General features: G+C 35.6%; 1 pseudogene; it reads left to right on the top strand.

Annotated features, from left to right (window-relative positions):
* Positions 1-17813, top strand: part of LOC131077712 (probable galactinol--sucrose galactosyltransferase 2) — a 95967-nt pseudogene extending 78154 nt beyond the window's left edge.
* The last annotated feature ends 8137 nt before the right edge of the window (positions 17814-25950 follow it).

Here is a 25950-nt window from a genome sequence, read left to right as displayed (position 1 = left end):
GCACCGCACCATAATAGAGATCCCACCAGTAACCGATCTCCTCCCCTGCCTGCAGAACATAGGCATATCTGGCCCCTGTGTCCTCTGTCGCCTACCTTCCAGCCCTCAATACTATCTCAGCCTCTATGTAGCGCTGAATGGCCTGATCCCACTCTCGCTCAGTATCTATGAGCTGCCTCCTGAGCCTATCCCTCTCTCTCTCCAGCTCCTGGATCTCATTTGCCTATCCCTGGCAGATCTCCCTCAACTCTGTCAGCTCATCCTCCTCTGCCTCAGCCCCCTATGGCTCCTCCTATATGGGTGCCTGTTCCTGTACTGGTGCCTATCCCTGTATCTGTCCCTGTCCCTATCCCTGTACCTGCACCTGTCTGGGACCCTATGCTACTGGCACCTATAGCGGTAATCCACCGTGACCCTCACCACCCAAGCCTTCCTATCCTCTCCACCCTCCCTCCGTGGTGCCACCCTCCTCTCTCCAACTACCCCCCTCCTCCTCCATCGGCCTCTGCCTCCATCATCTCCATCATCATCCCCATCCCCACTACCATCTCCATCTAGTAGCTCTCCTGGATCTGTTAGGCGTGGGAATGGATGCTTGGCCCAGTATGCTGTGTACTTGGCATCCATGCTGACATCCTCGATCTCTGGCCACATGTCCCAGGGTAGGGGCATCATCTCTACGAGCTGTGTAATAGCCTGATCATATGATAATAAAGGCCCAAACTGTGCCTGATCTCTGATAGTCCGTGCATACATGCCTGAACCCCGTGGCATCTGCTGGATCCTGCCAAACTGCCTGCCCACCCTGTCCACTAACTGCCTCTCTAGTACATAGGGCATCTGCCCAATCAGATACCTACTTTGGAGGGTGTATGGCAGCTCTACTGCATCATCCTCTCACTGCTCGCATCCCAGGTATGGCCTCCATATGACCATATCAATGTTATCAATCACCCGCCGCTAGTGCTCTAACCTACCAATCCGTGGCTGTGAAGTGATCATGTCGTACAAGTGTACAAAACTGCGTCTATGACTTCTACCCCTAAAATGTATCAGTCTCGTCACTGGCAGATGCTCATAGGCCCACACCTGTAACAATGTGACCCTGCAACCCAATCCCACTGACCCGTGGTACACAAACTGATGCAGCTCATAATACAAGTGTGCTAGCACACACGGTCCCCAAGCATATCTAGTGTGCTGTGTCACCAGTGTCTCCAATGCACCTCCCCAGCCCATAGCCAACCCTCGTATCACTCTATAAGGACACAAGAACCCACTGATTTCTCCTCTTATCACTGCTGGCAGTGCTAATCCTGTAGCTGTCATGGTGTCCCAAGCCACATGTCTAGCCCTCATCTCTAATCCTAGGTCCTGGAACACTCATCTCAGGGCCTCCCTGTCTCTGTCTCGATCGTAGGGAATTAGCTCCCCATTGATTGATATCCTCAGGATCCTGTATACATCCTCTAGGCTAACTGTCATCTCACCCATCAGTAAATGAAACGTACAAGTCTCGGAGTGCCATCTCTCCGCCAGTGCAATCAGCAGTCCCATGTTCACCCGAAACTCAGGCACATACAAAATATGTCTCAATCCCATAGCCTCAATCGTAGCTTGGTCCTCGAAGGTCAACTCAAGTCGCAATCTCTGCATCGACGGGAATCTCTCCCATGACTCCAACATAGGCAAATACTCCTGCAATCAAGCAAATCAATCATGTCAGTCATCATGGCATTCAATGTTCATCACAAAATGCTACTTTTTTTTATCTAAGTGCATCTGGCTATCTATCCTAGTGACACTCACTGTTCATCACAAAGTGTATCTATCTATCCTTGTGACACTCATTGTTCATCACAAAGTGTTGCTATTTATCCTAGTAGTACTCCCTGTTCATCACAAAGTACTACATGTGTGGCACTCACTGTTCATCACAAAGTGCTGCTCACATTTGCACTCCCTGTTCATCACAAAGTGCTTCTCATATTTTAGTACTCCCTGTTCATCACAAAGTACTATATCCTGGTACTCACTATTCATCACAAAGTGCCTTGATCTATCTTATCCTAGGGCCTATGCTTGAGTGAATCCTCTTGAGTAGTTTCCTAATTGGCAACGTATGTTCTATCACAGAATTGTCAATCCTAGCCCTATTTGTTATCCTAGTCTTCCCTAGAGGACTTGCTTGAGTGTATCCTCTCAGTAGCTTATCCAATCGACAGAATATGTTCATCACAGAACTACCGATTTGACCTAGAAGACCCAAATTCACATTTTGGACACAAACACGCTTTCCTGACACAAACGCGCTTGAAGACTTCATAAACGCGCCTATTTTACATAGATGCACCTCAATCACACATACGTGCCTATGCTCTACACAGATGCATCTGGGTGACACAAACATGCCTTTTTGGCATAAACGTGCCTACACATCACAGACGCGGCCGCATTTTGCATAGACGCGTTTTTTAACATAGATGCGCCTGGCACAAACACAAATGCGCCTGGCACCAACACAGATGCCCCTGGACATTTTTTGACATTTTTTGACCCTAACCTAAAGCACATTTATTACCCTATCTAGCATGCATTAATGACAACAATAAATGCAACAATGTACAAGGAGGTTTTGTGGTACTTACCGGCTCTCCTGCCTCTGCTAGCCTCTAAAATTGGCGAACGCGGTCAAATCTATGAACAAAGGCCATCACTACTGACTGCTGCTACTCTATTTCGCTCTGCACTCTGCTCTCATGGATGTGTGGATGACAATGAGGATGTACTTTTCCTCATGGTCTATCTTATAGACTACCCTAGTCCTAGTCCTGGCCCTCGTTTCCCGAGTTAGCCTTCATTATCCTGTGACTTTGTCACTTTATCCGGTCAATCCATTCTATCCCATCTTTCTTATCGAGAGATTGTTTGTGATCTTTTCAGGAATTTTCATCCAATCTCTTGAGGGGGCATATCATTCCCATCTTGGGGCAACTCTATATCAGTTCAACTTATCTTCTTTGAAACAACGCGACAAGCCACATTGTCTCAAAGAGGGGCAAAATGTAGACAACTAAAATTGTCCAATCTAATTAAATAAATATCTTTATTTATTTAATTACTTTAGCTTAATTCTTCTATTAATTAAATAAATCTTTATTTATTTAAATTAATTCATTTATCCTCTTCTAGCCTTATTTCTCATTTAATTAAATACATTTATTTATTTAAATTATCCTTTTCCTAAATTAAATAAATATCTTATTTATTTAATTGATCCCACTTCTTCTATTAATTAAATAAATCTTTGTTTAATTAATTAATTCATTAACCTTTTCTACCTATGACACATGTCATTCATCTCTTAACTCATACACTACCTACCCCTTTCATTATTTTATTATTTCTTTTACCTACCCTCTAATCATAGCCGACCTCCTTTTACACCTCTCAATCTTATCCCTCCATTTCATATAGTGTCTTCTATATAAGGAGATGCTTCCTTCATTATCAACCCTAGCTAATCAATCATTCTAACTACTTGATCAATTGACTACTTGGCATATGCGATCCTACTTGCAACCACATTCCGTTCTTTGTTGAGCTCTTGTGCATATAAAAACTGAGAGCAAATATATCAAGCAAGATCAATGGAGATAGGAAGAATGGAGATCCAAACCCTATTGGACATGTGATGGTATAATCTTTGTGATTTCATTTGATTTGCATTGTCTTAGGTAATTTTCATATGTTATGGTGGATTTTTGTTGTTGTTAGGCTAGGGTTTTGTGGTTGAATCTATTTAGCCTTTCAATATCATTATTGTTGTTATCCATTTTCACCATATAAACTTATTAATGCTCTTAAATGTAGTTCTACCTTGCTTTCCCATTTGACATTCCTTACATAGCGGATTATGAGGTTTCACAATCTTAGGTAAATCCCTTACTACCTTAGTTGAACTGATCTTTACAATACAATCAAAATTCACATGATAGAGTCTTTTATGCAATAACCAACTTTCATCAATATGTGCAATCTAGCATGTTTTATCACTGGTATTCAAATGAAAGATATTACCTTTAGTCTGATTAGCGGTTGCAATCTCCAATCCAGTTTTGTTTATGATTTTGCATTTCCCATTCTTGAACTATAACTGAAATCCTTTTTCCACTAACTGACCAACACTCAAAAGATTATTCTTTAAACCATCTACATAATAAACATTATCAATATTGTGCTTACCATCCAAAGATATAGTGCCTTTTCCTTTGATTAAACAAGCTTTATCATCTCCAAACCTTACTAGACCTCCATGAATTTCTTGAAATGATAAGAATTTTCTTTTATCACTAGTCATATGATGTGAGCATCTGGAATCTATAATCCATTCATCCATTTCTTCAATTTTTTCTACCAGTGCTTGCTCTACCAGTTTGACAATAGGTGTCGATTGGTCTTCTTTTATTCCAACAAAAGCCCATCCGCTATCTGTTGGATCTTCATCTGAGTCATCTGTAACACCTTCATCTGCATAGTAACATGGCTTATCTCTGTTTTTTTTAATATATATCTCTGATATTCAGGGTTAGGCTTATATGATCTTTTTGCTTCCTCCCTTAACCTTGCATGTCTATTAGGACATCTAGATGCTATATGACCAACTTTATTGCAGTTAAAACATTTGAAAGGTGCTTTACCTTCATACTTACTCCCTGTTGGACCTTTAGGCATCTTCCTTGCAAATAGTGCTTCAAGTTCTTCATTTTCTCTCCTCATATTTTCAAGTTCTATTGCATAAATTTCTTTCCAATAAGTTTTGTCAGATGAGGATGATGATGATGATGATGATGATGCTTTGAAAGCTAAATCGGTCTTTACAGTAGCAACAAGACCAAATTCCTCAAGCTCAAATGCTGAAAGTTTTCCAACCAAAGTATCTCTAGAAACTGAAGTATTAGGCATTATTCTCATTTCATTAATAGCAGTCATTTTCATTTTGTAAGCTGGTGGAAATGCTCTTAAAACTTTAGACACAATTTCATCTTCACTTAAGGATCCTCCACAACATTGTATTCCTAAAAAAAATTCATTAACTCTTTCCATAAATGCAGAAATTCTTTCATCTTCTTCCATTTTCAAATTTTCATACCTGACCCAATAACATTCCATTTTTGCAATTTTGACAGTGGTATCTCCTTCATTCAGTGTCTTTAGCTCATCCCAAATAGCTTTAACAGTAGATCAGTCTGAAAATCCCATGACTTGCCGATCTGATAGTGCACTCAAAAGTGCTTCTCTTGCTTTGCAATCATTGTCCATGTCCTTAGCCAATGTAGGTGGATGAGGTTGATTCAGAATAGGAGAAACATAGCCATTCTTTGTAACATCCCATATATCTCTTCCAATGCAGTTCGTATGTGTTTCCATTCTAATCTTCCATATGCCATAGTTAGTTCCATCAAACTTCAGATTGTCCTTCCTAAAAATATTTGTTGCCATAGGATCTCCTCAAGCTATTAGGCTTCTGTAAAAAGAGGACCAGGCTCTGAAACCAATTGTTAGGTCCCAGGAAGGACAATTAAGAGGGGGGGTTGAATCAGTTGTGAATCAATTCTCAATAATTTATAAACCAAATGCAAGTTATTCCAATTTAACCTTAATGTCGGTAAACCAAACTCAAGTGTCGGTAAAATAGTTTAACAGATATAGCAGTACCGGTTTAACTTAATGCATAAAACATAAAGAGAAACAACATCCACAACACATACACAAATATTTTAATGTGGAAACCCGGTGAGGGAAAAACCATGGTGGGAAACCTTACCCACAATTAGATGATACTATTGCAGATAGTATGTGTATACAAATGGGGTCTACACATGCAGAAAGGCCAACTGCCTAGAGTTCACTGCTCAATCACAAAATAGGAGTCACACTAACTACACAATTGGCTGGTTAAATCCAATGATAATGTACTACTCAAATTAGCATCTGCAATGCTGGATTCAGTACCGGTTAAGCTCTGAACATGAGTGTCAAAACACCTTCATAAACTTCCTTCAACCTTCAAATAATGTTTGTGTGATTCACACAAGGATCTGCTTATTTTCTCTCTTCAATACACACTCATCATAATCCTATATCCCGATCTTCAATAAGATCTTAGATATATACAAAACCTAAGACCAAATGAATAGGTTGGCTCACTAAAGATATTACATTTAAATCAATTACAAATAAGTTTTGATGCGATACAACATGTTGACTTAATACATTTAATAAACTTTTTCAATCAATAAAACAATCTCCATGACGTGTCATGCAAATTTGGAATACCGGCCCATAACCTAGACCTATCTACCGGTAAAGGCAAATTTGTCAACCCGATTAGACCAATAAGCAAAACACCAAATCCAAACTTCCAGTCCATGTCTTTGACATAACCACATGATCTCTAGATTATCATCGCTGTCGGTGAACCATATAACCTGTTGGTGAACATATACCGGTGACTGTGCATAAGTCACTAACCATATGCGGGTGAACATAATGTAAACCTCCAAGAAGACAAGTGTTGACATCAATGACAAAACCAATGCAACACATGACAAAGTCATCCATAATACCAACAAATGTTGTAGCATGGACTGCAATAAATTTCCATTATTTGATCCTTTCAGACTGGTGAAGAGTTCTCAAAATTAGTGAACTAGGTTTCTACGATTTTTTTTGGATTTCTTTGCCTTTTTGTTTCCTAATTTCTACGAAAAAATTTAAAAAATCCAGTTCACAGATTTTGAGAAATGATCAAATCAATATGACTATATTTTTTCAATTTGAATCATCTCCGTGTCTCTTGACTTTGTGAATTTTGGATGCCTTCATTGCTCTCAAAATCTTCAAGTTCTAAAGGGTTGCTATTGGCATAATGAAACCAATTGTGTCTCTTAGGACTTTGACTGTCCTATTTGGTCTTACACCATCTTTAGCTTCATGATTGGTAAATGTTGCTCTAGGTACCCTAGTACCTATCTATTATCATCAAATGCTCTATGACTGATAGACCTGAAACTTCATGTTGTATATGCCCATTGGATGATTTTCAAGACTCCATCATGCCTTTGACTACAAAAATAAACACTAGATTGTAACCTCTCATCATCCACTTTGATCATGCCATTGTCTTTGTTTCCTGGACTGTATTCTCATGTTACTCTTCTAATGAAGAGTGTCCTCTATGTTGGAACTTAAATCTCTTTGTATGTTCTCCCTTTCATTGTTTCGCTAATAAGAAGCACTGTTATAATTGTGTCAAAACTATTTTATGAAATCTGAGACAAAAATTTGCCCTGTCTTAGTCCCACATATCTCTTTCATTGATTTTGGACTCTAATAGCTGCATGCTCTTGTGACTTAGTGATATTTCTATTATTTATTGTGTTCATCTTCTTTTCACTGTCAAACCACCCTAAGCAATGTCTTCCCTCATGTTTTAGCACTGTACCAAAAAATTTGAAGACCTTTGTAGATTGATATTATCAATATTATGGGCTTCATTAAACAACTCAAAACTCAATATTTTTTTATCACCAATCCTAGAATCTTCATTTCTCATTCAAAATTTATCCTTATCCTCACAAAATATGAATTCTTTATACACCTAAGGACTCCCTAAAGAGTGATGTTTCCTATGCTACTGTGTCCTTATGCTCTTAATCCTTTATGACTCTCAAATGTGGTTGACCATGAAGGTCTCTACTCATCCATCTAGTGGTTACTCTGTTTAGGCTTGTAATACTATGTTTCTCTCTTTTAGATCCACTTCTCTTTAGACAATATTCCTTTTCCTTTAACTGTCTCATGATCTACCATTGCACAAGACTGTCCCCGAATCTTCAAGAGGCTTAGCTAAGAGAGTGATCTCAGGATGAATGACTTATTCAGTCATGCTCTTATGAATGGACTAATCCTTGTAATAATCATTATACCTATCAATGAGGTCTTGAAACCCTACCAATGGCAGCATGAATTATTAGAACATCAAACTAATAAATAAAGAATGATCTAAGTGATTATTCACCATGAAAAATGCCAGTAACAAATGTATTATTAAGACATTTAAATGTGTGAGCACATATCAAGGCTTTTAATGCTTAATGATGTCCATTTAACTTATGCTATAGGTCTATGGAAGGTCATTTGCAAACATTTCTTCATAGGGAGGAAAATAAGGTGAATATGAAGTACCAATCTCTTGTATCCTTATTGGCATAAAAATAGTTTTAGAGAGAAAAAACATTGATATGTTTTGAAATGGACCAGCTGCCTTGAATAATTGACTGGTTTGGATGGTTTACTTGGGATGCCTTCTACCAAGAAGTTTCTACAGAGGGTATAGAAAATGGCTTAAAGAGGTTTTCTCTAACTTCTACATGAAAGGCTACCAGCTTTTTAATCTCTTGTAGTTTTTTATTCTCCGCACGATACTTTTTGTTATCACATTCCAGCTGTTTCTAAACATCTCCAACTCACATCAATCCTTGCAATTACAAATCACCTTTCATCTTCTACCTACATATTATCTATCCATTTTTGAAAGTATCAACATTTAAAAACATAACATTATGACTCTTTTTAGACCACTCCCTTTTTCTTGTCTATTTTTTTTTGAATTTAATGTCTGTATGGTATCATGCACATAGTTCAAATATTCTTAAATATCGTAGATCTTGAACACTAGAAAATTTGAATACACCTTAATAAATATTTATGTAATTCAGTCTATTAGAGGGAGGGATACCACCATGGTTTGTTATCATAGATTATGGCTGGCAATATATTCAAAAACTAGAACTGTTCCCTGATAAGATGTAAGAGAATTCTACTTGATAAACTTCTAAAATAGGGAAAGTCTCATATCTGTAAAAATATATGAATAGCTAAATCAAATCAAAATATTTTCTATTTAATATGTTTTTCATAATCTTCAAGCCTTACAACCACTTAAATCACATAAAAGAGAATTGTAATTTTTAAATTGAAGTTCAAGAAGTCAAAAGGTCAGAAGATGCAGCCAAAGGCATTTAGAATATTGTCCAAACAACCAAAAAAAGTATAATTTGAAGTAACTGCAACTTACAAAAAATGTTGATAGAAGTTATTATGGTTATTGTATGGTTGGTCAAAAAAAAAAAGGTGATATCTATTGGTATTTTGGTTATGTTGATGTGGTTTTGTCATTGATGTCAACACCTTTAAACACTTATCAACTCTGGCACTTTGGAGGATTGGCAATATTTACCGGCAACCAAGTGACTTTATGCACAGTCACCGATATCTGGTTCACCAATAGGATATATTGTTCATCAACACTTGGAATGACATTGAAAACATCTGGTTATGTCAAATACATCATTTGGACACTTTGTTTTGGAGATTTGTTCATTGGATTATTCATGTGCATATTTACTGTTACTAGCAAATAGGTCTAGAATAAGCACCGGCAGGCTTACCTATTCCAGATTAGCACGACACGCTTTGGAGATGATTTTGTTGTTATTGTAAATGCATCAAGATGACATGTTGAATTGGATATTGCATCGGTTATTGATTTACTTGTAATTGTTTTATTGTAATATCTTTTAGAGCCGACCTACTAAAATTGGTCTTAGGTTATGGTATATATGTAAGATCGATATGCATTTAGGATAAGGAATTGTAAGAAGGTATATGCGAGAATAAGCAGAGCTATACACGCAGACATCATTTGAAGGTGAAGCAAGGATTTTGTAAAGGAAATCAGACCTACACCGGTACTGAACCTAGCATATCAAGATGTTATTTTGAGCAGTACATCATTATTCGATTTAACCATCCAATTGTAGTCAGTGTGACTCCTATTTGTGTTTGAGCAGTGAGCTCTAGGCACATGGCCTTTTTGCATGTGTAGACCCCATCTATATACACATACTATCTACAATAGTATCATCTAATTGTGGGTAAGGTTTCCCACCGTGGTTTTTCCCCTTACAAGGTTTCCAAGTACAAATATTGGTGTTATGTGTTGTGGATGTTATTGTCTTTCTGTTTCATGCATTAATCTTTACTGGTACTACAATTAACTAATAAACTGTCTACCAGTATAAAGTTTGGTTTACCAGTATTAAGCATTAAGGTTGGTTAAGTTTTTTTTGGTTTGAATTTATTTGACAACTAATTCACCCCCCCCCCCCTCTCAGTTGTCTCTAGGACCTAACAATTGGTATCAGAGCTTAGTCCTCTTTTTGCAGAAGTTTAACAGCTTGAGGAGATTGAATGTCTACTAACTATTTCAGGAAGGACAGTCATAAACATGATGGAACCAACTATGGCATATGGAAGATCAGAATGGAGACACATCTAAATTGCATTGGAAAGGACATCTGGGATGTTATAGAAAATGGCTACATTGCTCCTTCTCAAAGTCAGCCTAATCCACCTACCTTAGGAAAATATGAAGAAAATGATTGCAAAGCAAGAGAAGCACTTTTGAGCGCATTATCAGATCATCAAATCATGGGATTATCAGATAGGTCTACTGCTAAAGATATTTGGGATCATTTGGAAACATTGAATGAAGGAGATTCCACAGTCAAAATTGCAAAACTTGAAAGCTTTCAGGTCAGGTATGAAAATCTGAAAATGGAAGAAGATGAAAGGATTTCTGCTTTTATGGAAAGAGTAAATGAAATTGTTTTGGGTATTAAATATTCTGGAGGAACCTTAAGTGAAGATGAAATTATTTCAAAAGTTTTAAGAGGATTGCCACCAGCATATAAAATGAAAGTTACTACTATAAATGAGTTGAGAACAATGCCTAATACATCAGTAACTAGGGATACATTGATTGGAAAACTTTTAGCTTTTGAAATTGAGGAATTTGGTCTTGTTGCTACTATAAAGAAAAATTTAGCTTTTAAGGCGTCAACATCATCTACACCATCTTTTGACAAATCTGATTGGAAAGCCTTTTATGCAACAGAACTTGAGGAAAGTAGGAGAGAAAATGAAGAACTTGAAGAACTTGAAGCACTATTCACAAGGAAAATGCCTAAAGGTCCAGTTGGAAGTAAGTATGAAGGTAAAGCACCCTTTAAATGTTTTAACTGTAATAAGATTGGTCATATGGCTTCAAGATGCTCTAATAGACATGCTAGACTAAGAGAAGAAGCTAGAAGAACATACATGCCTAACCTTGAATATCAAAGATACAGATTTAAGAAGAATAAAGATAAATCTTGTTATCTTGCTAATGAAGGAGTCATCGATGATTCCAATGAGGATCCGGCAGACAATGGATGGGTTTTTGTTTCTATAACAGAAGATCAACCGACGCCTACTATTCAACCGGTAGAGCAGGCCCTGACAGCTAAAGTTGAAGTTAAGGATGAATGGATCATTGATTCAAGATGTTCACATCATATGACTGGTGATAAAGGTAAATTCTTGAACTTTCAGGAATACAATGGAGGTCTGGTAAGATTTGGAGATGATAAAGCTTGTTTGATCTAAGGAAAAGGTCCTATATCTCTTAATGGTAAGCATAATATTGACAATGTTTATTATGTAGAAGGTTTGAAGCATAATCTTTTGAGTGTTGGTCAATTAGTTGAAAAAGGATTTAAGTTACAATTCAAGAATGGTAAATGCAAAATTATGAACAGAACTGGTTTGGAAATGCAACCGGTAATCAAACTAGAGGTAATATATTTCATTTGAATAAGAGTGAAAAGACATGCTTGATTGCACACATTGATGAAAGTTGGTTGTGGCGTAAGAGACTTTGTCATGTAAATTTTGATTGCATGGTAAAAATCAGTACTACTAAGGCAGTTAGAGACTTACCTAAGATTGTTAAACCTCACAATTCGGTATGTAAGGAATGTCAATTTGGAAAACAAGTTAGAGCATCTTTTAAAAGTATTCCAGAAAAATCTAATAATGCTCTTGACTTAATTCACACTGATTTATGTGGTCCAGCTAGACCTAAAAGCTTACAAGGTGATAGATATTTCATGGTAATCATTGATGACTATTCTAGAATGTGTTGGATTATTTTTCTTAGAGAAAAATTAGAAGCAGTTGGGAAGTTCAAACTATTCAAAGCAATGGTAGAAAATGAAACCGGTAAGAAAATCAAATGTCTGAGATCAGATCAAGGAGGTGAATTCACATCTAAGGAATTTAATACATTCTATGAAGTGAATGGAATCAAAAGACAATTATCAGCACCCTAGACACCACAGTAGAATGGGGTTGTAGAAAGGAAAAACAAAACTATCTTGGATGCAGCTAGAAGGATGTTATCTGAAGAAAATCTACCACATGTATATTGGAGAAAGGAAGTAAGCACAACGATCTATATATTCAACAAAGTTCACATCAAAGGTGAAACCAGTAAGACCCCTCATGAACTATGGTTTGGTATTACTCCTACTCTTAAATGTTTCAGAATATTTGGAAGTAAATGCTATATTAGAAGAGATGAGTATATTGGAAAATTTGATCCTGGAAGTGATGAAAGAATATTTCTTGGTTATTCATCTAAGAGCAAAGCATATAGATGTTTTAACAAGAGATTGCAGAAAATTGTTGAGAGTATAAATGTGAAGATTGATGAATAGTTTAGAGGAACTTCAAGGTATATATACTCTAAACTGGCAATAGAGATACTGACAAATGAGCCTACATTGAATCCACCAGTACAGAATGAAGATCTAGTTACACCAGTATCATCTGAAAATTCCACTGTAACTAAGGAACAACAACAAACGAAGACACCCCGATATGTAAGATTGAACCACTCTGAAAATTAGATAATTGGGAACAAGTATCAAGGAGTTATGACAAGAGGAAGACTAACAAATGAAGAGGTATGTCTTATTTCTCAAATTGGACCATCATCAATTAATGAGACATGTGAAGATAAATATCGATTAAAGCTATGGAAGAGGAACTAGAACAAATTGAGAAGAATAACACATGGACATTAGTTCCCTGGCCTAAAGACAAAAATGTGATTGGAACAAAATGGGTATTCATAAATAAACTTAATGAAGATGGTAAGGTAATTAGAAATAAAGAAAGACTAGTGTGTAAGGGATATTCTCAGAAAGAAGGAATTGATTATAATGAAACCTTTGCACCGGTAGCTAGAATTGAGGCAGTCAAATTATTCTTGGCTTTTGCAACACACAAGAACTACAAAGTATATCAAATGGAAATTAAATGTGCATTTTTTAATGGAGATCTTGAAGAAGAAGTTTACATTGAGCAACCTGGTGGATTTTATTTGATAGATAACAAAGATATGGTTTGCAGGGTAAGGAAAGCTTTGTATGGGTTGAAGCAAGCTCCAAGAGCTTCGTATGCTAGATTGGATAAATATCTTTTGAAGATTGGATTTTCTAAAGGTAATGTTGATAGCAACTTACACTATAAAGTGACTAATGATGACATCTTGGTTATAGAAGTTTTTGTTGATGATATAATCTTTGGAGGAGAAGATGGATTATGTAAAGACTTTTCTATTGAAATGTAGCATGAATTTGAAATGTCTATGATTGGAGAGATTAAATTATTTTTAGGATTGCGGATTTCACAGACTGATAAAGGTATATTCTTGAGTCAATCCAAGTACTTAAAGGAGTTAATAATGAAATTTGGGATGGAGAACTCTAAACCGGCAAGTACACCTATGACTACAAATGACAAATTATCACTAAGGGATGAATCTACACCTGTTAATCCGACTAGGTACAAATCTATGATAGTAGGCCTACAGTATTTGACATAAACAAGACCTAATATTATGAATGCAGTATGTATTGTTTCAAGATTTCAAATTAATCCTAGAGAAAATCATGAATCGGTAGTAAAAAGGATTTTTTGATACTTACAAGGCACTACAAATCTTGGTTTATGGTATCCTAGAGATGAAAACTTTGAATTATGTGCATACACAGATGCAAATTGGGCAGGAGATGTGGATGACAGAAAAAGCACCACTGACGGAGCATTTTTTCATGGAAGCAGATTAATTTCTTGGTTGAGTAAGAAACAAAGTTGCACATCTTTATCAATAGCAGAATCAGAATATGTTGCAGCAACAACTAACTTTACATAGGTATTATGGCTTAAGCAAATGTTGAAGGACATAAAGGTAAAATGCAAGGAACCTATAACTATCTATTGTGATAACACTGCAGCAATTGATATATCTAAGAATCCAGTACTACATTCTAAAACTAAACATGTTTCTATCAAATTGAATTTTCTAAAAGAGAATGTTGAAGCAAAGGAAGTAAAACTGGTTTATGTGAATACTAAAGAGCAGATTGTAGATATTTTCACTAAGCCTTTGCCTAAGGAGACTTTTGAATACCTCAGAGATCAGCTTGCAGTCATACCCCCACCGGTAGAGACTTAGACAGTTGATGTTTTCTTTATCAACTAGCAGAATTAATAGAGAAATCTTTTACTCCATCTTTGATGAGGAGAGCTACTTCTCAGGGGGAGTAGTTGGCATACTGAATTGGTTGGTATTTTGTATTTGAACTTGAACTTTGTATTGGCTTTGGCATTTGATGTCAAAGGGGGAGAGATTGATATGGAAAAACACAAGGAAAACACATGTTATTCTCAGGGAGAGAGATTGTTACTTTGAGAGAGATTGATTACTCTTTGTATTTGAATTTTGATTTCTAGTTATGATCTCTTTTGGGAGATTATTGGTTTATTGGCTTTTGGCATTTCTATTTTGGTACTTTGATGGTTTTTCCATCTTGTGTTGCCATCAATGCCAAAGGGGGAGATTGTTGGTATTTTGGTTATGTTGATATGGTTTTGTCATTGATGTCAACACCTTTAAACACTTATCAACTCTGGCACTTTGGAGGATTGGCAATGTTCACTGGCAAGTAAGTGACTTTATGCACACTCACTGGTATCTAGTTCACCGACAGGATATATTATTCATCGACACTTGGAATGACATGGAAAACATTTGGTTATGTCAAAGACATAGTTTGGACACTTTGTCTTGGAGATTTTTTCATTGGATTATTCGTGTTTGCATATTTGTTGTTACCGGTAAATAGGTCTAGAATAAGCACCAGCAGGCTTATCTATTCCAAATCAGCATGACACACTTTGGAGATGATTTTGTTGTTATTGTAAATGCATTAAGCCGACATGTTGAATCGGATATTGCATCGGTTATTTATTTACTTGTAATTATTTTATTGTAATATCTTTTAGAGCCGACCTACTAAAATTGGTCTTAGGTTATGGTATATATGTAAGATCTTCTTTGTAAGATCGATATGTGTTTAGGATAAGGAATTTTAGGAAGGTATATATAAGAATAAGCAGAGCTATACACATAGACATCATTTGAAGGTGAAGAAAAGTTTTTGTAAATGCACTTAGAACTACACCGGTAATGAATCCAGCATATGAAGATGATATTTTGAGCAGTACAGCATTATTGGATTTAACCATCCAATTGTAGTCAGTGTGACTCCTATTTGTGTTTGAGCAGTGAGCTCTAGGCGCTTGGCCTTTTTGCATGTGCAGACCCCATTTGTATACACATACTATCTGCAGTAGTATCATCTGATTTTGGGTAAGGTTTCCTATCGTGGTTTGTCCTCTTACAGGGTTTCCACATACAAATATTGGTGTTATGTGTTGTAGATGTTATTGTCTTTCTGTTTCATGCATTAATCTTTACCAGTACTGCAATTAACTGATAAACTGTCTACCAGTATAAAGTTTGGTTAACCGGTATTAAGCATTAAGGTTGGTTAAGTTATTTTTGGTTTGAATTTATTTGACAACTGATTCACCCCCCCCCCTCTCAGTTGTCTCTGGGACCTAACAATATCAATGCCTCAAAATCACTGGGTATGCATATAATCTTTGATATCCTTTACTATGAAGGTACGTATAGGTATGGCATGCACCTATAGGATACTACGGAGGAGTTCAACCTAGAATTGCTATTATGGAAAGTTATAATTCTATAATGCAGTACCCTGCATCTACTCCAAATTATTTCCAATATATACTAGAAACATATAGCCTTTATGTTCAAGGAATTGGCCTTATGAATCTTGAAAGAGTGTTATAGTTCTACAGTGACTTACATAACTACCTTGCAACATCTAGAGTTGATGGTGTGAAATCCGATGTTCGGAGTCTTCTTGAGACTGTTGGTAGTGGTTTTGAGGGTAGAGTGTCAATCGCTAGGAAATACCACTAGGCATTGAATAAGTCTATTGCTTACAACTTCCTAGATATTGGATGCATAGCATACATGAGTCATAACACATATGCTCTTTATTTGTAAGGGTGTCCATCTTCTTCATTTACTTCTAAGCAAATAAATTCCCTGCATTGTTTCAAAAGATGAATTAAAACTTACCAGAGGCTTTTTTTAATAGAATATTTTCTATTTAATAACTTTCAGTTCAAAGCAGACAACAGTTGTAAGAGATTTACATGATTTCTACCCAAGAGACGTATTATCCCACACCATTCACATTGTCAGGGTTTTATACAACAACATCTTTCTTGGAGAGTTCATGCAACCAGATTGGGATATGTTCCAATTAATTCATTGACTAAACTAATCAATTTAGACTCATTGACCTCATTCTAATTTTTTAAACAAGTTCATCCTTTTACCACTAATTTATAATAAGTTCAATAATAATGTTTATAGAGTCTTCACTCAACTGCAGAATATTATGTTGTTGCCTGGGCTATTGGTGGCTACCCTATATATGCTAGGTACAAATATTTTCACTTGTTACATCCAATAGTTTATCTACAAAGCGGATATTCATGCTTTATTTTAATATTTCCTGAACATATAGAATGCCTATTCCTATAAATTTATAGAATTCATTATCTTATAATGTTGTATTTTGACTGTTGGTTTCTTATAAGTATTTCTTGTTCATTATTCCAAAGGGAAAACATAATGTAGCATTACTAATACTTGTCTTGACAAATCAATTATGGAAACTAATTATTAGGAACTCGGTTTAAGAACTTGAGAGCGCAAATGCCAAAATAAAGTTATTCTTACCGATCTTGTAGTGACAAGCTTGGGAATCACAACTTTGAATTATTGAGAAAGCTTGTTCTCCCAAAGGGTTTTGTATTGCGAGCACTCCTACCCAGTTGACCAACCCATGATTGTTTTTTTGTTCACCCCCTTTGTGATGGAAAGAGGGAGGTGTCTCAAGGTTTGAAAACATAAATTTATTTTGGCAATACCTACCTTCAAAGCATGGAATGAGAAGAGATGACACAGATTTCAGTTTTAAATAATAAAATAAAAATATGATGCTCAAATTCTTTTGGTTGCAGTCTATTAAAGATATGGAACATGAACATATACAATTTTTTTTTGGGTGTTTTCAATTACCAAGGCATTGCTTGGAGCTAGAAGAAAGGAAGAGTATATATCATGATAAAAATCCTAAAAGGATTTCACAAAGCATCCATCCACAAGATGTGCATTTAATATCAGATGCCATAGTGGGTGACTGGGATGGCTTGTGTGTAGTTTATTCCCACAAAGGTATGGTCATATTTCATGCACAAACTCATTTATTATGACACTTGAATCAATAGAAGTTTCAAGTGAAAAGTTGGTAATCTCTTTTAATCCTTGGTTTTTAGGTGGACTTGTGCTTCTACAAAAGAGCACATCATTAAATCACATTAAATCATTACCTGATGTAATGTCACTGTCATAGAAATATGAACATGTAGTAATTCACATTAAATCATTACCTGATGTAATGTCATTATCATAGAAAATGAATATGTGGTGTGCAAGTAGACAAAGATTTATGACAAGACTCAAAAGAAGTTCCTTTACAAAAGCATCTTGAATGACAATGTTGATGTCAAAGTAGAAATTGATACTTTTGTCATCTTAAGTATCTTATGTAAACCATCGAGTGATGAGATGCTATCAAGTCATTTCTATATGATGATAAACATAATCAATAACTAAGAAAAAATGGAATATTTTGCTAAAATTTCTAAGGTGATTGCAAGCAAATATTTACATACAACTATATCTTTCCATATCAATCATGGGAAAAAATAATTTTGGGCATGAAACCAGATATCTCATTTATTTAACTGCATTTTTTTACTACCACTTGTCAAGGAAGATTCAGTCACAGTAAACTAGGTTGAGAAATTCATAATATAGATGCCTAAGGTGGTTTTTGTGGATTGGTTTCATCCATATTTCAACCAATTAAAGTGGCCTTGGATATCTTAAAATACATGGGAAAAAGGCAAACAGGTTACCCAAAAACTGGATTTCATTTGATAGATTAAATAGGGTTTTGAGTCCTTGGCCAAGATAAACTTGGGATATGTATTGGAAAGATCAACTTGGGATACGCGTTGCTGAAAGAAAAAACTCATGCAAAGGAAAGAACTAAAGATTTTACTAAATGGACAATGGGTAAAGAACTGGATGAAATAGTCAGAAATGTGCACAAGCGTGATCATACTTAGGATTTGATTTGATTCAAAACTCACTAGTGTCACTTTTGCTAGCAATGCATAGTTTATTTAATGTGTCCTTCAATAATACTAAACAGAGTTCAACACATGGTACTTGTAAATTAAATGTATTCATTTTATTTGCACCTACAATGACTAATAACTCAATGATGAACCACTAGTACCAAACCGGTACTGAGAGGGGGGGGTGAATCAATACAAACACAAGTATAGTCCAAAACTGGTTTGATAGAAAATACTCCAAATGACTGACAAATAGGGATACTGGTAAAATAGAGTGCAACCGGTAACATCCAGTACAGCTCAATCAGTCATGAACCGGTCACTCAATAAGCTTCCCTCTTAGCTCAATACTATAGTATCATTATATTCTCATGCATAAACAGGTAAACTTAATCATCAGATCTTTACAACAGTGAGTTCCATATGTTTTATAGACAGGCAGAAAACATAGAACCTTCATACACTTAACAGGTAAAACAAAGCATCACATGACACACATATTTTTCACGTGGAAACCCAACTGGGAAAAACCACAGTGGGGAGGAATACCCACAAGCTGCTTTTTGAACTCTTTAGAAGTCCGCTCTATTAGGAGCCTTGTTTGGTTAAAGACATTACAATAGGTTCTGCTAGGAAGCGATCCTATTAGGGATCACCCGGTTAAGGGATACCCGGTTAAGGGTTAAACCCATTAGGGTCACCTTGTTAGAGGATTTCAAGAACTCAATAGCTGAAAGGATCTCCTAAGCTCTATAGCTTCTCAGAACTCATTAACCTCGAGTTACCCAGTTAAGGGATTTGAATCAAGCTTGTTAAGACCAACTTGTTAAGGGATTTTGAATCAAGCCAGTTAAGGCTACCTTGTTAGGGGATTTTACAACTGTTGAAGTGGTTAGAGATCAACAGGAAATAATGATTTGTTAATAGCACTCAATGCTAATGCAAATCCATTTAAGCTCCTCTTTACCTTCTGCACATTCACTTTGTAGGTATCTCTTCTCTCCTTTGGTCTAGCAAGAATCACGTATCACTTCTCTAGGATACACACACACAACTTTTTCCAACAACCTCAGAAATAAACACAACATCGACCTTATAGGAAACATATAGGTTGTTAGCAAAAACCCTAAACCCTAAACCTGTTAGGTTAAGTAATTCAAGTGGTTCAATCCTGACCATTGAATCATACTGCATTAAATGCAACAATCTTGAATCGATCTCAAGACATTCTCCATCATCCATTATCCACCGATTTCATGGCGACTGATAACCCATCACGCATTATCACCGTTTGACAGACTTCGCTCATTCCCGAGGTAGATAGGAATAATCTTCTTCATGCAAGATCCTTCACGCGCACAGAGCTTACGTGGCAACATGATCTGTCCTCCATTATACTACTAACTCATCACACGAAGATCACTGATTAAGTCGCACGGACTTGAGGTACTCCAACCGGAAATCCTAAAGTGGAAGCTACCTACCAACCGGTAGTCATACAATGCTTCCATGTGCTAGTTCCTATAACTACATACTGGTTCACCTTGAACAAATATGCCACTTCACTTTGGCATATAAACCGGTTCATACATATGCCGCTTCACTTTGGTATATAAACCGATTCATACATATGCCTGTTCCTTTCTCTCTTTACCTATCACATGTGCTGGTTCACACCATGTCTCATATTGACATCAATGACAACATACAAAATCATTATGTCTTCATGCCGGTTCACATAATGCCAACAATGACAACTAAAGTGGAATGTGTTTGTACCTATTTAACAATCCTGGAATCCTTTATGTTCTTTCTCTAGTAAGTTGCAGAGTCTAGTTCTCTTTTCTTTGTCGTCAAATACCATAACTTTTTTAATGTATAATCTGAAAAATTTGAGAAGAGAGAATGAAGTTAGGGAGAACACAATTTGTATACACAAAAAAAATAATGAAATTACAAAAAGTGCCAATGAAGTAGCAAAACCTGAAATGAAAGGAGCAACCAAAGATAGATGAACATCGCAATGTTCTCTGAGCATAGGATTTGACCTAAATTGCATGGTTAGAGGAGAAATTTTAAGCACCAAATTTAAATAAAATTCCATGGCATCTAGGGTTTTTGCATAATTTATTTCTCTGCAAAACAAATTTGTTTCAAGAAAAAATTTGAAAAAAATTATTGTATGTATATGTACTAAACAAGCCCTTGACATTTTTTATATAATATCCCCAAAGGAATATTTCTTTAATTACAAACTGAAAATTAATCAAATCTGTGCAATGGTGATTTCTGCTTGATTGGCCTCTTCTTCTTGTTGGGCCTCTCTTAAATAGAGTCTTCCTCCAACGGTCATAACTCTTAGAAACCCCCTTGATTGATATTATAAATTTTAATTATAATTTAATTTTATAAGATTAATAATCCTTTCTTAAGGCAAGACGTCACATTTTTCCTTGTATTGAGGATTACATTTGTTGTCCAAATGAAATAATCCATGTTATCTTCTTCTTCACTATACTCATCATGAACCGGAAAGAAGGAGGAGCATGCAATGAAAAATAGCACGACATCCTCCATTCCCATCGCTCTGCATCCTTTGCATCCTTCATTGTCATTCTCATTCATTGCATTATCTGCCCATCTCTCTCTATTTCTTAAAACAAACTAATCCCACTAGCATGCAATTATTATGCTCTAAACGGCTGGCCCATTGCCATTATTGAGAAAAAAAATTCATATTATCAATGTTTCTGCAATACTTATTTCTTCTACAACACATATTTGTTGCAACAAAATACTAAGGAAAATCATTGTCCTTGAATGCATCTGAATGGTTCATTTCCAATACACAACTGAAATTGATAATGTCAACTAGGGTTTTTGCAAGATTAATTAAATATGCAAAGCTATAATGACATAAACAAAATTTATCACATCACCTAGGGTTTCTACATGATTTACTTGGTATGAAAAGCTTAAATGTGTACTTGAAATTTGTCTGAAAATTCTAAACAGCTCGTTGCCATCAGTTTGATGGAGTTTTTCATGATTCCTACAATTTCTATATAATTTATTTACTTTCCAGATCTAAAATTTGTTGTGTGAAAATTTCAATGGAATTTTTTTGTCTATGCATGCAATCTAAGCCACACATATGCAAGTTTCCATATGAACTATGGTTTTTGAATGATTTGTCTGTACTATGAAGCTTTAATTTCTTGCAAAAGAATATTTGTCTAAAAAATCTTTTGTACATGTGTGTCTTAAATACATTGTCATTAATTTAATGATTTTTTTAGAGTAAGCATTTCCTATGTTTAAAGTAGATATTGAAATTTTCACTAGTTCAATTTAATTTTTCACCTCCTTTAGGATAAGTTTGAAATTCATTTCAAGCAAACATCGAATGAAAATTACAGTCTGTATGTGTGTTTGAATGGCCTATTGTCATTACTTTCATGAAATTTGTCGATTTCATTAAAAAAATTACAACATCAAAGTTTCTGAGTAATTTATTTCTTCTATAAAATAGATGTGATTCAAGCAAGAAACAATATTTAGGATTTACTTTAATGGCGAATATTTCATGCCGACGACCTAGAAAATGGTGAATATATTGCATCGATCAGGGGTGGCCATGTCGCCCAAACTTTATAAATATTCATAAAATGCATGGCCCAATCACCCATTGTTTTATGTATTTAATTGTATCTCTATCAAGATTTCACCAATAGAATCTACATTTCGCACGCGATAAATTCAATATTTTTGCCTACACTTTCCGAGGTTGTCTTAATAGATGAACATAATTCGCCAATAGCCATATAAATATTTATTGGCTAGGAGGAATGAACTCTCCTGCTATTTTGCAGAAGCGTATCTCTTAGTAAATCTTTCTCATAAATGCACAAGTGTGCAAAATTGGAAACAATTGTAAACCACTACCAATTACCAGATTGGAAGTCGTGCGTGCTGAGTGGATCGCAGTTAGAGAATGTCAATGACAAGATGTTAATAAATGTCAATACTTGATTAGGATAAGATTTGATTCGTGCCTACTATCTCCAATTCCATTTCGGGGACTTTTTGGAGAACTTTCTCATCAGAAATTTGGGCCGAAATAAAACTTCAGCCATTGATATGCAATCATTGAACAGTTTTAAATTGAGGGATTTTAGGTATGTGTGACGTGTTGATGAAGTCACGCTTATCAATACATCGTGTAGATTATAGAATCGACGTGATGTTGCATTAATTAGATAACAAAAATGGTTATTAATAGATAATGAAAATCGCCTACACTTAAATAATTTTTCTTTCGGAGTATAATTTTCCGCCCATGCACATATATTTTTTCCTTTAAATGAAAAACATTCGCCTCCTCCATTATTTATTTTCCCCACACAATAATGAATTATTCGCCAGGATTTTATGGAATTTTCAAACCCTAAAAATAAAATCGCCAATACAAATAATTTTTTTTTCCAAATTTGAAAAAAAATTCGCCATCAATTTGAAATTTTTGCACCAAAAATAATGTCTGATTTGCCAGGATTTTACACTTTTGCCTGGGGGGTGGTTTCTTAAAGTTATCCCTGACAATATTGTATGTATGTACATCTGAATAGGTTATTACTATTATTTAATGAGAAATTTTATCATGCAAGCTAGGGTTTCCACATAACATATTTTGTTCTCCAAAGCTTAAAATTGTTGTAGTCAAAACATAAAGAGAAAAAAATAATAACTAGCCTAGAAATGCTTGAGGAATTATTCTAAAGGTGTGAAGCTTGGCCTGACAACTTCTATAATTTAACTTTCTTATGGTCATCAAAAGGACTCTAGTCACACAATAATTATTATCCCATGACAGTAAATGGCTTCTCTACAAACAATTTATTTTGTGATCTTCCGCTCAAACCAAATTGGCCTAGAAATTAATGTGCATTTGGGATTTAAAATATTTTAATTGTAAGAAGGATACGTTTATTTGGGGTGTCTACAAAGAAAAAGGTAGGCCTCAAGTTTAAACTAATTTAGATAAGGTTTTTGCATAAATCAACAGAAAACTTTTACAAATGGCATACAAAAAGCTAGCCAGTTAATGAATCTAAACCAATAAAGTCATCCATAGCCCTTACTTGTAGCATGATAAATTGATCAAGCTACTTAAGAACTTGAGAGTGTGATGTGGATAGGGCTTGAAAATTTCATTGGAAGAGATGTCATGGGCCCCTAAAACATGCATTACTTTTTGTACTTTTTGAATGTTGTTAATTATGCCCACATAATCTCTATGCAGCTCTAGATCTTCTAAGACCTCTAATCCATATAAAAAATGGTTGGTCATCCCAGCCTTAAACTTATGCCAATATTATTTTGGCAAGGAATTCATATACATAAGCAATAGTTTTTTCATTTATTTTCATGAGATTCTCAATAGTTACCGACGCAATCCCCAAATTTGCCAAGTAGTTAACAATTTCTTTGATACCCAGGATGGGAAAACCTGGCTCTATGCTACTCAAAACATGTTAGAGAAAATTAATGGAAAGGAGTAGGAGGAGTTGAAGTAAAAATGAGTGAAAGGATAATTTTAAAAATTTTCTCAATTCTTTTTAGGCGGGAATCTAAAAAAAATAGAATTAGACTTGTGAGGACGACAACCCAACGAGGGCCTTCACAAAGTAACAATCCCAACCTCATTCCTTATGATGTTAGAGCCTTGAATTCAGCAAGACTTGATCCCTGGTGGGCTCATTTGGAGCCATTCAACTTCACCAGTAGACCAAGGGCCCATATCTATTTTAAAGAGAAAGTGAAATGTAAAAACTCCCATATCTAAAATGAAGAGAATCTTTTGAGAATAGTAAATGTAATTCTCAATGATTTGTGAATAATAAAAATAACCTTCATATCAATAATAAACAACATATTTGATGTGTAATTATTTTATAATGATTCATATCCCAAGCTAGGGATCTAAAATTATTGTTGGTCTTATGGACCACCAACAACATGCAAGATGCTCTACTACTTAATTCTCACACCCAAGTTGATAAATTTATTTAAAATAGTTTCATAGCAAATGATAATGGCTATTAAGTGTACCATTGAAGTATATGACCTTATGGAAACTTTATATACCTTGTATTTTTTTTAACTAGAGGGGTTGATGTATACCCATGTCACTAGGTTCATATGGTTGGAGGAAAACTATTTTAGCTCTTTCTTGATGAATAATGATGAACAATAAATACTCAACAGATACTGAGAGGGGGGGTGAATCGGTATACACAAAAAATTCTTTAACAAATTAAACAACAAACACTGAACTAATCGGTAAACAACATCACCGATCTAAATCAAGGCAATACCGGTAAGACACAGTGACTGTAAAAGTCATAAACCGGTAACACTTAGATCTTAACAAAACCTAATATCTCATTTCCACTTCACCCATATTCTTAAAACCTAATATCCCATTTCCACTTCACCCATATGCTTAAACAAGTAATACATCAGAAATATAATGACCACTCGATCAGCATGCATTGCTGCTTAACAGAAAACACTAAAACATCACATGAAAAAGCATCACACATGACACACTTATTTTTCACGTGGAAACCCAACTGGGAAAAACCACGGTGGGGATGAATACCCACAAGTTGTTCTTGAACTCTTCTAAAGTCCGCTCTGTTAGGAGCCTAGTCCGGTTAAAGGCTTTACAACAGGTTCTACTAGGAACCGATCCTGCTAGGGATCACCCAGTTAAGGGATGGCTAAATACCCGGTTAAAGGTTAAAACCCTGTTAAAGGTTACCTCGCAAGAGGATTTGAAGAACTCAATGATTTTGAGTCACCTTGTTAAAGGATTTACAAAGAGCCTGTTAAAGCTACCTGGTAAAGGGATTTTCCAACTGCTGAAATGGTTAGAAGTCAACAGGTAATACACTGATCTGATAACAGCACTTAATGCCAAGGTAGATCCACTTCAGTTCCTTTACTACTGTAATCACACTCTGTAGATCTCTACTCACTACTCCGGTCTGGCAATAATCAAGTATCTCTTCACTTGGATACACACATAACATTTGCCAACAACTTCAAATGAAAACCATCATCAACCTTATAGACAATAATTAGGTCGGTAGCCAAAACCTAAAACCCTAAGCATCTAGGTTAACAATACAATCGGTCCAATCTTGACCGTTCAATCACATTTCATAGATTAAAAATGTCTTGAACAAATCTCAAGACATTCTCCATTGTCTGTTCTTCACCACTTCTGGAAGCTGATAACCCATCACGTGCTTTCCACCATTTACTGAGATTTTGCAC

The sequence above is a fragment of the Cryptomeria japonica genome, chromosome 5 (genome assembly GCF_030272615.1).
Source record: "Cryptomeria japonica chromosome 5, Sugi_1.0, whole genome shotgun sequence".
NCBI lineage: Eukaryota > Viridiplantae > Streptophyta > Pinopsida > Cupressales > Cupressaceae > Cryptomeria > Cryptomeria japonica.
Note: the sequence above shows the minus strand (reverse complement) of the source record. Positions and strands in the feature narration are given on the sequence as shown.